The sequence below is a fragment of the Python bivittatus genome, unplaced genomic scaffold (assembly GCF_059951505.1).
Source record: "Python bivittatus isolate LINGU-HERP-01145 unplaced genomic scaffold, Pbiv_v1 ctg000480_np1212, whole genome shotgun sequence".
In the NCBI taxonomy this organism is placed as follows: domain Eukaryota; kingdom Metazoa; phylum Chordata; class Lepidosauria; order Squamata; family Pythonidae; genus Python; species Python bivittatus.
The window spans coordinates 78568878-78580719 of NW_028277075.1; positions in this window are offsets into that span (position 1 = coordinate 78568878).

The window sequence follows — 11842 nt, forward strand, 5'->3', positions numbered from 1 at the left end:
GAATAAGTCAAACATGGATCAATATTATTGAATGGAATGGAGGAACTAGTTCATTTGCATATTTACTCTATGAAATATTAGTTGCTTTGAAAGACTTATTTCTTTAATAGCAGGGGCTCGTTTGTTACTGGGAGAAGGCAATATACATTCCTTGGAGATGACCAGGGAGAGCCTATCTAGTCACAGAATTAGGTTTCATGAAGGATACTGTCTCCAGCTATACATTTTTTCCATCTTCACTCATGTTGCTATAAATAAACAATAGATGTGTTCTTTTATTTTTTTGGAGGAGTTTCTACTCTCCATGTATTCTCTTGCAAGCAACCTTTCATTGACAGAAAACTTCCCACTTATATAAGAATTCTTTATAAGTATTCTCTGCTATTGCATGTGACCTTCAAACCAATGAAAGTGTCTCAGATTTGCCCTATACTGCTTTTCTTGCTTAAAAAGAGCTTGCTCTTTTTATCTTCTCTCCTTATTTCTGTCTACATAGAGATTTGCTTTCAATCTCTTCCCATTACTACTACTACTCTCACCTGGCTGTTTGATCTGATTGTTGGGTGTAATCATGTGAAAGGGTAAACCACAGCATCAACTACACTACAAATGCAGAATCTTACTTTATTCTTTTCATCATGCCACTAGAAGATTTCAAATGCTGACTCAGAAAAACTCCAAAGGAGACATAATCATTGCTATGAGATGGGTGGCCCTATACATTGTTTAAATAAATAAAGCCCATAAAGACTTTAGAAGTTTACTTCCTGGAGCCAGACTGTTAGCTAAAGTCTGGATACTAATTTGTATTAACTTTCAAATCCACAAAGGAGTTTTGACCGAACACTAAATATGTACAGTACTTTGACATCTCCCTAAAGATTGTTTTCCATTTAGACATAAACTGTCTGACTAGATTCTCATTGAGCAGTTACTTGTGCAGCAATTAAAAAAAAAATGCTCTACCCAGCTTTTGTAAGATGTAATTTCTGTTCTTCAGATGTTCAGTTGCTTCCAACTCTGATGGACAGCAGTTTGCCAGGATTGTCTGTCAGCTTCTTTGAATTCTTGTAAGCATATTCTCATGATATCAGTGATAGTATCTTGTCTTATTAGCAGATTATATATTTATGTAATATCTGAAGTGTATGCTCACTTTGATTATTTATTGAATAATTCATTGTAGAAAATGATTGGCCACAGATCATGGGATCCCTTCCCTAGTTTAAAAGGGAGGGTCCTCCAATTTTGGAAAAAAGTACTGTAGGAATCTTTTCAGTCCTTTGGAGCTAGGTAGGCTGGAAAGATCATGTGAACAGATTCTGGATGACAGGCTTCCCCAGTTCTGCCAATGAAAGCAAATGAGAATCTTTGACTATATGAGTGCTTTTACCTAGTTTATTGCAACCATCATAGTCAGAGTTTAGCTTTTGGAAGAGTCCTGTGATGCAAGTTTTCTGCAATTCCTGCAGCCTATAGCTGTTTCAAGATAGTGATTTATCTATTGATATTTGTGGGGGGCGGGGGGAAGGAGAGGGATGTTGTGATATAGTTATGTCACCATCTATTGGTTAGATCTCCTATGTGCCATTGCCTTGTTCCCACAATGATTCTATATTCATTTACCTAGAAAATCCAATTTTATGCATTGAGGCTTATTTCTGAATGAAGGAACTTAGGATGATTACATTTTAATTTCATGCAGTGCTAACGTTTGTGTATTCATGGAAGAAGTTGGGAGTTGGTAAGTTTTTCACATATTTACACAACTGAGCAAAACTGAAATGTCCGGAGTTCAAACAAAAGAAAATGCCATGCCATGCCTCCTCTGCACTCCTGAGCACCCCCTTGCTCCCTCACCCACCTGGCAGCAACCACCCCAAGCCTTGCTGCACTCACGCCATGCCCCACCAGCCCCTCACGCACCGTCCTTCACCCAGCAGCAGCCATCCCCCTCAAAAAAAGAAAATGCAGGACTTAGAAGAGGAACAGAAGAGTAATCCACTATTTTAATTTATCTTAGTGAACCATGAAGGGCTTTAGTATCTGAAGAATGATTAGTATCTGGCAAGATCCAGCTCCTCTTGGTGATATTGTGCAGGCTTTTTCTTGTCTGTCCTTTGTTATCTTTTCGTATAGTTAAGCCCTGAAGTAAAACTTCCCTACAGCAATACTATTTCAAGTGATCTAAAAACTAAAATTGCCACAGGGAAGTTGCAGAAAGAGTACTATTTCTTAAAATATGTATTTTTTAAAATTAATTTTACCTTCTTTGGCCAATTAATGATTTATTCTAAAAAATTTATGGGCATATCTGAAATGGTTCTTGGTTATCAGGCATTAGAAAACATTACTAATTTAGCTCACCTGACTTAAAAAAAATATTAATAAACATAGCTTGTTCAAAAGGAGAAAGAAAATACATATGCTAAAAGTATATTCTGTGCTCCTTCACTTCAATCTTTTCACAACCATTTTTTCCTGTATTTAGCAAATTGCAGCTACAATCTTACATGCTACAATAAGCAGGAAAAAAACAGGTGAAGAAGTAATTGAAGCAGAAAGACAGAAATGCTTCATACATAGACTGTTTTTCATTGCCTCTCAGCTTTAACACAGCTATTATTTTGCTGGTCTTAACACCCTCAAGCTCAGTTGCTTTCAGGTTTCTTGATCTAGGGATCTTTACCAGTGTATCATCATTTGACATCAGGAAGAGGCTGTGCATGATATACTGGTCCTAAAATTCCTACCTCCGTATGTCTAATATGGACAATGAAAAGTAGGAATGCTGAAAGCAAATGTATCTTGTGTCCATAGTTAATATGATATCTGCTAATATGGGGGGAAATATAGTAGCTTAGTTTTTTCAGTTCCAGTGAAACGTATGCATCTTTTTCTAAAAATTTCACAGGTACATCTCTAGGCAACTTCATTCATATTCAGAATTCAGAAAGCTGCTTAAGAAATCATGACTATATCTATTTAAAACAAAACATGACTATTTGTTTTTAATTTTAAAAATCCTATAAAACATGTGTTTAGAATAAGCATGGATGTCTATCTTTGCTTCTGATTTTTTAGGAAAACTGGGAATAAATTTCTGTAAAATAACCGAATGATGTACAGGTGGTCCTCGACTTATGACCATTCGTTCAGCAACTGTTGAAGTTACAGTGGTGCTGAATGAACGGTGATCACAACTGGTTCTCAGAGTTCTGGCTGTCCCAGCACTCCCGCAATCATGCTTGTAAACTGCCTGGGACTTTGGTTGTGGGTAGCCATCAGGAGGTTGTGAGGTGGTCCTTGTCTAATGACCACTGTGATTCAGTTAAGAACGGCAATTAGGACTGCAGGGACTGCTGTTGCTAAATGATGTGGTCACGCTTTACGACTGCATTGCTTAGTGACAGAAATTCCTGCCCCAATTGTTGCCATAACTTGAGGACTACCTGTAGTTCTATATTTCCATATCATTTTGTATGAACAACTGTTACTTTTACAACTCTAATGAGAAAGAGTTCTATAACCTCAAAAATGAAGGAACCGAAATCTGCAGGAACCAATAGTCTAGTATAGCCTTCCCCTCATACTTCTCTTTGGTCCTGTTGGACCACAATGCTCTATTCATTGGTTGTGGTATGGCTGAGGATGATGTGACATTTAGTCAAACATTTGTAGAAGATCAGGTTGGTAAGGGTGGTCTATAACTTCCTTATGTGTGTGGAACTATTCAAACTAAGCTGTATGTAGCTATCAATGCTAAGTTGGGACTTTGAAGGTATTCCTTCGAGGTAGTCCAGACTAGGAAACCAAAATCATGAATACTAATACTACTTTTACTGTAAGGTTACAGTAACAGAACCTTGCAAGTCTGAAAGCACTTGCCCCCTTCCCTTGCCTTTACATTCCAGAGAAGTAGAGAGGGTCAGTTCTGAGATGCTTTCTCAAATTACATTTCTGGTTTGGGCTCAGATTTCATTTATCAGATTGTTGTCTAGGCTGTGGCTCTCCCTCCTGTCTCTCAAGGTTATTCTCACAGGCCATTACAGTATGCTATGGTGATCATGCCAGATTGCGAGGGTGGGTGGGTATATAGTAGATAGAGACAGGAAAGAGAGTGTTGCATTCAGTGATTGCCTAGGCTGCTCTCAAATCAGAGTAACCCAACAATAAGACCATCATTAGTCACCCAAATCAAAGCATCTTGTATGTGGATAGGGTGTGTATGAAAATAACTCCTTAATTATACCATTTCTTCTACTTCATTGTCTCAGGCTATCAGATGAATGGTGTACCAGAGCTTGTGGACTGCTTTAGTTAACTGATTTATCTTAGCAACTGATTTTTTTGATGGAAAAAGTGAATTAATTCTTTATAGATCCATTTCAACCCCTAATAATCAGCCCTCAGCCAAACTACTATTTCCAAATCCCAAGTCTCTAAACAAGATCAGAGGGCCTCTGCAAATTCCTACTTCTTAGTTTTAGCTTTGTCCCTTGCATCTCCTCATAGATTTTGTAGAAAACATTACTGAGGTGCAATGACATCTCAAACAAGGCAAGCTTCTGAGATCCCTGTCAGAGTAGCATGCACACACACATACACAGACAGACAGACACATCACTAATTGAATACTTTTCCTTTCTAATGGGGGAATTTGGCTACATTCCTGGGTAAACATAATTCCTTTTCCTTTGAGATTAACAAGCCAGGAAGAGCTTTCAAGAGTCTTCCCAAGGGAAGGAGATGAGTAGACAGGGCCTACTCCAGGTTACCTGGAGTGAGAAATTTCCAGGATTCAGGAAAGAATCATGAGCAGACTTCTAAAATCAGAAACTTATCAGATTATGCTGAACATTTTGATTTCATTTTGGATCTTCCTAAAGCTTTGCCTGACTACTTTCACAGCTATTTTTCCCGTGAGGTTCAATCTCCATCTTGGATGAACTTGAGGAAGAGATGTTCTTTGTCACACAGAGAGTCAGATTACCCAGATCTTCCCTCTGTAGGAGACATAAAAAACTTTGATCATTTTAAATCTCCAGGCAGAATTTAGGCAGAAGCTGCAAATTGAGGGTGGGAGAAACAATGGGATTCTTCCATCTCTCCAGCAGCCTCAGGTTAAATTGTGGAATTGGCAAGAGAAAAGGAAAGTACACATAAAAGGAAGCTGGAAATCTGCTTCAAGAAAAATGGCTCTCTCTTGAGAATAAATATGTTCTAGCCAAATGTGTTTTTGTTGAGTCTTTATTTCTGTTCTATGCTACAGCCTCATTGTCTTTATTTCTCTGTACAAGCTAGTGAATTACAGTTCAATTTTTCTTCATACTTTAGGTTGTGTTCATAATTTTTGCTTTAAAATCTTTACATTATAAGTTCTCTGCAGAATACCCCAAGGATCTGTAATATTTTGACAGAGAAAATCTTGTTTCACAGCAGATGAGCATTATCTTGTCATCTGCTTAGGGAGTTACTTTTTTTCCCATTGTCTTTTCTTAACACAGTATTTTCTTCTGCAACACTGAATGTTTGCATTTTGGGTGTTTAAAGTTAAAACACTTTTATACTATTTCTTTTTTCTAATAAAGTTTGATTTTTAAATCTCTTATGAGATTGATATTTGTCTAAAAGAACGGCTAAAACTTTTGCCCACATACTTATATGCTAAGAGGTTACACTGAGGGTTTTTGTTTTGTTTTGTTTGTATTCTGATTTTGTTATTGCTAAAATGAGAGTGCAGGTTGTAAAAGCCATATTTCTTTCACACCCTGAGGTTCCTGGTTGGATGCCAAGTAAGGTTCCCCTTGGAAGATTTGAGATGGCAGTGGGAATTACCAAGCTGCTACCCCAAAGCAGGAGGAAGGGCCAGGGTGTGAAGATCTCCAGCTTTCTACCCTACAGGTCCACATATCTGCTACATAGTGATACAAGTGGGATTAAGTGGACACAAGGGGAAAACCACAATAAAAAAAAAATTTTTTTTTTGGAAGGACATTGTTTTATATCTTGCACACAAGCAGATGCCTGACTTGGGGTGGGTATATGAGCATTTAATTTTTTTTCTTCCTTTTTGTAGATTAATTTTAATAGAGAAATAAATATACTTGCATATTTGCAACTTTGACAAGATAGGGTTAGGGGATAGAGCTCTCTTGTATGCTCTGGATAAGTGGGCATCTTTATTCAGCCATCGAAAGAAATGTTGAGAGACAGCCTGTTATAGACCATCACAATAGAGGCCAGGGCAGCCAGACCAATCATCCCAAGGGAACTGATCGACCCAGTTGACCTCAAGAATTTGAAAATCCAAGTCCACAGAGAATTTAAAAAACTGAAACTAGAACAAGAGAGGATTTGAAAAGGATTGAAACTGGAGGAAGAGAAAGGAGTGAACTTAGAACTCAAAAGGTTGAAAAGCAGAGTGTCTTTTAGTGTGACAGTCCAACATTCCTAGCACTTCATGCTAAAAAAAGAGACAATATTATACCTCCTGCTATTGAGTCACACTTTGTTGAAATCCATTTTTTAAAATGAAGTATTCCAATTATTAGTAAATTGTCATTTTTAAACCAGCAATTGCAGAGGCAATTTATTAGGTGAATTCAAGATTGTAGTCGATAATTGGAATTCTCTTCTAATTCACTTCTGATATGTATATTTTTATATGCCACACATTTTATATTTGTCTTATAATTTTAATTCAAAAAACAATTGATGCTGCTCTATAACCCTGGTACATTATGAGATTTTAGCTTCAGTGTTCATGTTCCTGAACACTAGAAGTCATACAGTTACTTTAAATATTGATTCATTCATGAGAACATTGACCTGGTTCACACATTACACTAAACCATAATGGATATGTTGATCATCTTTCCAACTGAAGATCAAACAAATAGTACTATGGCTAAGGAATAGATGTAAACCAAGCTGCCATCAAAATAAAAATATCGTTGACCTGTATTGATTCTCATAAGTTTTCATCATCATATGGTATATGTTGTTATAACAGCAAAAGTAATAAATACATAATAAAATGAAACTGATGAATTAATTATTCCACCAATTTGAACAGTGTAGATATACTCTATTGAATATATGTAAAAGCAGTTACACTGTAAAATGCTTGGTACCCAGTAGACTTGTATCTTTGGCTGGAATTTATTTAACCGATCTTTCTTTCTGGTATGTACTTCAAATAGCATTGAATAGCTAACTGGCTCCTATTATTGATTCATTTTTCCTATTATTAATTTGTCACCTTCCTGATATGGGTTTGGTCTGCCAGAAGCTACAACAATATTACACAAAAATAGTAAGACTTGATGGGCTGAGATAGGGGAATGGTTAACTCTATTCTCCTGCAACCAATCTAAAGCCATTGATTGGTGCTATTCCATGTAATCTGCATGTAACCCTGACTGGGAAATTGTTCATGCAGCAGCCATTTCCAACAGCAATTCCCATAGAGCTAATCAATATGGAGACAAACAATGGTTGTTGTCTGTGTTTGCTGTCACCTAGCTCAGGGCATATCTGGAAATCTAGCATAGCAGGAACAACAAATAATCAACAAAGCAGGACACTGATTCATTCAGAGTTAGAAGTTCCTAATCTAATCTTCTACAGTTTTGCTGGTATTTCCATTTCTACCTTCCTCACAGCAGTCCTGGAATGATCTGTACTATTTGTTACTGAAGTGGATGGATGACTCATGGTTCTAGTTTTGCCAGTCTGCTTCTTTTCTCTTAACATGATACATTGCTCAGTTTTGAATTCACACCCTCACACTAGTCACTGGATAACAAACCCCCACAGAAACTAGATGCCTTGGTAAAACAAAACAAAACAAAAAAAACCACCTTTTTGTTTTTACTGTATATTGAAATATTTCATTTGTGGTTGGTTATTTAAAATTAGGGGCATGTTGCTGGTACACTTCACATCCCAATGGTTCAATACTTATTTTCCAGAGCTTTCTCAAAATAATATTACCAAACACACTGCATTGGCCATTTTAGTTAAAAGACTGTGCTGAAAACTGAAAATGTGGAATCTACAGGAGACAGGCCAGTATTAATAACTGAACAGGTGCTATTCATAAAAGACTGGAGAACAAACAAAAATTAAGTGATGTTGTAAAATTAATTTGATTACTATTTATTTATTCCTTTCCCTTATTTTGGAATATATGCACTGACATGTACAAACATCTTCTAAACTGATTCCTAACCTAAGAAGATTCCTCTCCACTCTAACAGATTTGAACTATATCTCCTATCAACTTGAAGGATCCCTTTGATTTCCCTCTTTCAATCTGGATATACCTCAAGTCAACAATTTACACAAACATTGTACTAAATACAAAAGCACTAAAAGAGTCAGGGCATAATGTCTCTGTGTGATATCATTGTGGCTTCTGACAGACCAACCTATGCCAGGCATTAATAACAGGACTTTCTTAATAATGGGAATTAAGAAATAGGCTTTTCATTCTGAGGTTTGGTGAATTAATATTTCTCCCTGTTGATGGATCAGCCAGAAGCTTTAGTTCTTCACACACTGTAGTTGCTGCTTTTTCACAAAAACAAATGCACAATGGATGCATGCACAAAATGATGGCATGTCCAAATCTATAAACATTAATTTGATATACAAATTGTACAGTATTGTCATAGGAAAATAAGATTAAAAACTAATTGTAATTACATACCTATTTCATTCATTGACCATGTATAACAAAGTAACCCAACTGAGTATAAGACTTAAAATACCCCATAGTCCCCTTCCCTTCCCTTCCCTTCCCTTCCCTTCCCTTCCCTTCCCTTCCCTTCCCTTCCCTTCCCTTCCCTTCCCTTCCCTTCCCTTCCCTTCCCTTCCCTTCCCTTCCCTTCTGCAAACAACAGATTGGTGCAAAATTGCATCATGTCTCAGGGCTACCTGTTTACAACTCTTGGAGATATGTTCCTGCATAATTACATTGGAAGCAACATCCTTAATTATTCTATTGCTTAAGCTTGTAATCCTATATCAACTTTCCTGTGAGCAAGTATTCTGTATTTTCTTCTTATCAGTTGGGTTTGGGAAGACAGAAATAATACAGAAAAGATGTGGATGTTGAGCTTTTGTTGATCGAGTTTTGATTTTTGTTCTTATTCGGCAAGATTTGTTGAGAAATTGCAGTCTTTTGGCATTCAGCCAAAATTTATCATAACAGAAGTGGATGGGGTAACTTGAAATTTGGCTTTTTGGTATCTCCACTTTAAACTATAGTATATATAGTATACAATATAAACCTATACTATCAAGATATAAATATTTGGTTTCTATATTATTACATGTCATGGTGTGGGGTTGGGATTAACCCAACTGTTGTTATGGAGACCAGTTTAACAAGTACAGTTTTTAGATGCTGTCTTCTTTTGAATTTTTCAAGTATGTTGTCTTTCTCTCTGGGTATATATGTGTGTGTGCATGTCTGTATTGATATGACAAGTTTGGTAACCTTTCATTTTTGCTAATTACATTATTTTAAAAAGGGAAAGTTTATAAATGGAAGAAAGATAAGTAGGGTTGCTTATAGTTAGGGCTTGGATCAACTGGCAAGTTCAGAGCTATAGGCTAGACTGGGAAGTCAAAATTTATTCCAGAAGAAGGCAGTAGCAAACCATTTCCATATCTTATGAAGAAAACACTGCAGATGTGTCCATGAAATCACTAGGAGCTGAACTCGTTCTGAAGAAGTCTTTACTTTTATTTTTAAATCAGGTGTCCTCCAGTCATATCTATATTTTTTTCTTTATTGTCATAATGTTTCACCTTTTCTCAGAGAACTCAAGGTGACTTTCTTGGGGGAGGGGGGATCTGCCCCATTTTATCCCCACAACAAGAGAGTGACTGGCCTAAATTAACCCAATGTGCACTGTGGCCAATCAGGACAGGAACCAGGGTCTTTTCAGTCCCTTAAGCATTTCTGTACACCGACAGCTAGGACTCTCAGAATACCCATGCAGTAAAATAAATAAATTAGTTCAATGCATTGCTCTCTGGTCCTGTTGTGCCCACATGCCTTGAGTTGGCAAACAAAACTTAAAGCTCATTTCTGCTTTTAATCCTATTACATTGATACATTGTAAGCAGTTCAAAATTTCTGGAAATGGAGTGGCATACAAGCTGGAATAATTAATAAGTGAATAAATAAACAAACAAACAAATAGGAAAGTTTCCTCTTTGCTACAAGAGGACATCTTTTATCAGAGCCAGTATTCTACTAAAACAGATAGTATGTCCCTGAATACCAGTTGATGAAAGCACAAATAGGAGAATGGGAGTTTTGCTGGTTGGCTTCCCAGAGACACTGGACTGTAGGCCACTGGGAGAACAAAATGATAGATTAAATAGTCTTTTGCTTAATGCAGAACAGCACTTCTGCTTTTTAACTTCCTCCACACTGTTACAGATTAGTATACACATCACGTATAGATTGGTACAAATTAGCTCACAGCTTACTAAACCATAATTTATTGAATCAATCACAACTGATAGTTGATTGCTCAACACGTGTTTCCTTGAGATGAATTTTTTGCATTTCATTTCTGAGAGAGAGTATTGAGTAAGACTGAGAAGCAGAGTTTCTGTCTCCACAAATGTAAAATGGCCTGGATCTCACCCACTTACCTGCTAGAAATCCTCTGTGCTTACTGCATTTTCTTCGGACTATACAGGCTTACATGGGAGTTTATCTAGATGAAGTATAAGACTCAGTGAGTAAACTTGCATAGGATTGAACTGTGTCATCAGGAAAATGACGAAAAAGCAGCCCTTCAGATTTTCAGGGATGATGATTTTCCATAATAGTGAATTTCGCTAATGTTCTTCATTTTAAACTGAGATTAAACATTTGGAATATGTACTTATTGTATAAGTATATTATTATAACTTTAATGTATACATTTTAAAAGTGTGAATAATTATTTTTTAATTAGCCAGTCATTTGTTTTTTTAAAAGATGGATCAGAGCTTTTGAGGTCTAGAAGCTATGATGTGTAATTTCAGATTTTGTGAGAACTAGTGCTTAGTGTTGAATGACATTCTGTATGCTGTCAGACACTGTATTTCAGGATCTGGTGCTGAAAACTGTTACTAGATCTTGTCAGATAAAAGCTTTAAAGATGTCCCTGGTGTTTGCTGCCATCATCCTTTGCTTTCTACTGTCATTCCCATGTAGAACATTCTTGTGACAGAGATTTTTGCAACTGAATTTTGTTGCTTAGGTGCTATACATTTTGACTACGTTATCATAAGTCTATGTGGTCACTAGGAGTTAAAAATAACTTGATGGCACATAATCATCATAACTCAAGATTTTTGGAATAATAATAATATCATCATCATCTTTGGTTTCTGATGGGGCACTGCCCTATTCAGACTTCATGTACAATCTGGGGGTTCACTTGGACTCACAGCTCCTGTTTGAGTGGGTCCAGTTGCACCCATTCCTGGACCAGGAAGCCCTGCTCATGGTTACTCATGCCTTACTGATAAATAAATAAATAAATAAATAAATAAATAAATAAATAAATTCCTTAAATTCTTCTTAAAATGTATTTTAAAAAAACCCTAATCCATATGCCGATAGGTTTGTCAGTAGTCAGTCAGATTCTTGGAAAAAATTTAAATGATATCGGATCCTGATTCTTTCTCTGATTGATTTTTTATCCCGTATCAACCATATCCCATTTCACAGACAGGAAGCTTCTGGCGCAGTCCTACTCAAACTAGGGTGCTCTGTTCCTTTAAGACGCTGTCGTGCCTGTGTTGTACTGTCTCTTTAAAAGGC